Source organism: Clarias gariepinus, chromosome 14, assembly GCF_024256425.1.
Source record: "Clarias gariepinus isolate MV-2021 ecotype Netherlands chromosome 14, CGAR_prim_01v2, whole genome shotgun sequence".
In the NCBI taxonomy this organism is placed as follows: domain Eukaryota; kingdom Metazoa; phylum Chordata; class Actinopteri; order Siluriformes; family Clariidae; genus Clarias; species Clarias gariepinus.
In genome coordinates, this window is record NC_071113.1 from 10,887,860 (window position 1) to 10,892,514 (window position 4,655).

Genomic DNA, 4,655 nt, shown 5'->3' on the forward strand with positions numbered 1-4,655 from the left:
GGGACTGAGATGTCAAGTGATAACCCGAGAACATGAAACAAGAAGCGCAGAAGCAAATCTCTAAACAAATCAAAACAGCACTGCTGCCCTCTCCTGGGCCTTCAAGAGAGTGGACTAGATGTTTGAGCCTGTTGAAGAAAATCCTATTACTGTACATGCTGCATACACACCTACAGGAAATGCATCAATTTCCTTACAGTCTTCAAAGATAAACACACACCTCTCTTCATTTTTTCAATCTAAATTCTTGAACATGTCTGAGAGAAGAGTACTTGCTAATTCTTCAGTAAGCACTTTATCCTGGTCAGAGTCACCATGGATTCATAAACTATCCTGGGAACAGCGGGTCAAAGCAGGGTTACATCCTGGCAGGACATCATGGACACATATGAAGCTGCATAACTGTGCTGACCAGTTGGCTTTGCTTTCCTCTGTGAACATGCTCTGTCATCTGTTATTGCATTATCTCTAATCCAATTGGTATGGGAAAACGTTTTGCACAAGGCTCTCATCTCGCTGTAACATGAAAAATAGTCATAGCAAGTTGACTATGTTTGAGTACAGTAATTATGAATTTTTACATCAGTACAAAAGTTCTTTTGTTTAAACGAACGAACCTACTTTTAAAGAACTCATCTATGTTTATAATTAACTTATCTTTGGTAATGTTCAAATTTTATTTTGTATTGAATTACTAAATTGTATTTTTTAACTTTTTGATTTACATTTTGTTTTATTTATTAACACTTCATTACAGTGCCATTATGCTTGAAATGCACAGCTGTGTTGTAATCTGGAACTTTGAGTCCTGGCTGCTGTTTTCATTTCATCTATACTGGATTTAATCATATAAATATTAGGATATAAAATGTTTTTATAAAATTATAACTGAGAAGAAAAAAATAGCTTGTTTTTTTATGAGTTATTAGTGAAATCTGACCCATAACCCTCAACCTTAAGTATGTTCAAAATATTAACTGATATCAAATGCCACTATATTGCTGCTAGTAAAGTCTTACAGTGATGTCAACACAACTGCTAACATGTCTGTAAATAACATGTACATTGTCTGAATGTTGTCACTACAGCTTGAGAGATACAAATTCTGTGTGTGTGTGTGTGTGTGTGTGTGTGTGTGTGTGTGTGTGTGTGTGTGTGTGTGTGTGTATACTTGGCCAATAACTCTGAGTTTTCTTTGTGTAGTGCTGTAATACGCCACAGATCTTTAAACTGTATGTCTTCCCTCAATGAATTAAGACCTGGCAGTAAGATTCCCTCTTCATGTTCTGGCCTCTGGGAAAATTTCTTGATGCACAATGGAAGAAAAGCGTTCAGAAAGAAATTAATACAAAACAGTTGTGTGTGGCTATAAAAAAATTAGTAAGACTAATCAGAAAAAGGCTTTGTTTTGTAAGGGAGCATAAAGTTTGGAATTTGGAGCAATGGAAAAATGTTATGTGATCTGACCCTGATCCAAGGCAATGGACATGTCAGGATAAGACTTTATGTGCATGAAGTGATGCACCCATAATGCATAAAGGCTTATGAAGGCTAAATGTACTGAATGACAATGCTATCACATCCATCAAGTCTTTCTTCTCTGGAAGGTGGCAGTAGAGTTTCTGACAAGTCTGTTTAGCAAGATTTTGGAGAGTAAGAGGATCCCAGAGAAATGGAGGGGAAGTATATTAGTGCCGATCTTTAAGAACAAGGGAGATGTGCAGAGCTGTGGCAACTACAGAGAAATAAAGCTAATGAGGCATACAATGTAACCCTGGGAAAGAGTAGTGGAAGCTAGGTTAAGGGCAGAGGTGAGCATTTCTAAGCAGCAATATGGTTTCATGACTAGAAAGAGTACATCAGATGCAGTATTTGCTTTGAGGATGCTGGTGGAGAAGTACAGAGAAGGTAATAAAGAGTTGCATTGTGTCTTTGTAGATTTAGAGAAGGCATATGACAGGGTGCTGAGAGGAAGCTGTGGTGTTGTATGAGGAAGTCTGGAGTGGCAGAGAAGTATGTTAGAGTGGTGCAGGACATGTATGAGAGCGCTAAGACAGTGGTAAGATGTGCTGTAGGTGTGACATAAGTGTTCAAGGTGGAGATGGGTCTGCATCAAGGATCGGCTCTGAGCCCCTTCTTGTTTGCTTTGGTGATGGACAGGATGACAGATAAGGTTTGATACTGTAGAATTTTCCATGGACTATGATGTTTGCAGATGACATTGTTCTTTGTAGTGAGAGCAGGGAACAGGTGGAATAAAATCTAGAGATTTTCTAGGTCTAGGTGGAGGTACACTCTGGAAAGCAGAGAAATGAAGGTTAGTCGCAGCAAGACAGAATACATGTGTGTGAATGAGAGGGACCCAAGAGGAACGGTGAGGATACAGGAAGCAGAGGTAAAAAAAAAAAGGTGCAGGACTTTAAGTACTTAGGGTCAACGGTCCAGAGCAACAGAGAGTGTGGAAAGGAGGTGAAGAGGCAGGTACGGGCAGGTTGGAATGGGTGGAGAAAAGTGTCAGGTGTGTTGTGCGATAAAGAGTATCAGAGAGAATAAAAGGAAGTGGTGGTGAGTCCAGCGATGCTCTATGGCTTAGAGACAGTGGCACTGAAGAAAAGACAGGAGGCAAAGTTGAAGGTAGCAGGGCTAAAGAGGTTAAGGTTCTCCTTGCGAGTGACAACCCATGTTAGGTGTTTTGGAAATAAAGTCAGAGAGGCCAGATTGAGGTGGTTTGGGCATGTTCTAAGGAGAGATTGTGAGCATATTGGTAGAAGGATGCTGAGGTTGGAACTGCGAGGCAGGAGGTCTAGAGGAAGACCAAAGAGGAGATTTATGGATGCAGTTAAAGAGTATATAAAGTTAGTTGATGTAAGAGAAGAGGATGAAGAAGATAGGGTTAGATGGAGGTACAGTAGATGATTCGCTGTGGGACCCCTGAAAGGGAACAGCCAAAAGACAAAGAAGAAGAAGAAGAACATTCACCAAAAATGCACCGTCATATGTCAGCTTCTGTTTTGCCTTGCAAGTGTTTTTGCGTCACTGATCACCTGACAGAAAGAAGTGATGTGATTGCCTTTTAGGCTACATGCCGTTTTATGTCATGGTTTGCATAAAATGTAGAAGTTCAATGCCTCTAAAAGAAGGATGTCTACTCCCTCACTCACTCACTACGGGCAATATGGGAACACCAATTAGCCTAACCTGCATGTCCTTGGACTTTTTGAGGAAACCCGAGTACCTGAAGGAAACCCACCAATCACAGGGAGAACATGCAAACTCCATGCACACAGACCTCAAGGCAGGAATCAAACCTGGGACCAGGAAGTGCAAGGTGACAGTGCTAACCACTAAGAAGAGGATGTCTAGTGATGTTGTTTTTTTTAATTAAATGTTTTGCTATAGACAATTGTATCCCTGTTCATTTAACTATTTTTAAAAAAAATACGTCTATACATTCCAGAAGGAGTCACACTTTATCAAAAGTGGCCCAAAAATATTTATGGCAGAAGCCTTGAGCACGGATTAACAAACCAAATCCAACGCAATCCAAGTTTCTCAATAAATATAGTGAGCCCTGGAAGGTAACACCAGTAATAAAAAATAATTAATAATAAATCTCAGTCAGTTCTTTCTTACCTCAGTGAAAAAAAAGAAAAGACAATTGTGGCCCCTGTTGCTGCACATCTGACTGTGTACAGCAGAGGGCGTAGTTAAAGATCAGAGTTTGCACAGTCCTCTGGATTGAAAAAAGAAAGGAAAGAATACATTAAAAGCACATTTATCAAGATAAGTCTTTGTTCAATATCACAAAACTGAGTAAAAAAAATGTATGCAAAAATAATGCAACACTTGTAAATCTCACAAAAAAACCACCCTTTACAAGATGGGCCAGATTAAGAATTATATAACTGCTGGACCATTTCGTTAAATTGTGTTAAGAAGTAGATAAACTTTGTTTTTGTTTGTTTGTTTTTTTCTTTGTAAATCACATTATGTCCATGTTTATGCCCCAGTGGCCATTAAAATGATGACTGAAAGCCAAAAACTAATAACTAAAAAAGTTTTTCTAACAGGTCTTATTCAATTATTTATGAATTGAATGACTAAGGCAAGAGTTGAACCCATTTCTGCACCTTTACGTCAGTCAGATGAAGAGGCACGAAGGTAACCATGGACCCTCCCCTTGGCTTCATCGTTCCATTCATCTGGGACACGTTGCCAGATTGCGTCCTTTACCCTCATTTGTAGGGCCTCTGTAGAACACACTAGATTGCAAAATTATACATATGTTTAGGAAATAACCCTTACTTGGAATAAGCTTTTCGAGTTTGTAGAAGAAGCTGGTTCAGGTTAGTAATTTTGGGAGATTTTTTGGGGGGTTTTTCCTTGAGATAGAGACAGAAAATATCAACACAATCTGGCAACCCCGCTGATAACTCCAACCAGCGCAGAGCTTTAAAAGACGCGGGGAAGTCAGAGGCAGAGGTAGAAACATTGTATCTTCTTCAAACACGTTGCTCGCTCTCTTTTGTAACATTAGAATTTTTGTTCAACAGTTCTTTATTTTCAAACGTTTGCACTTTGATAATTATACCAGCGTTAATATTTCACAAAGCTATTATTATTATTATTTTTATTATTAATATTAATAATAATAA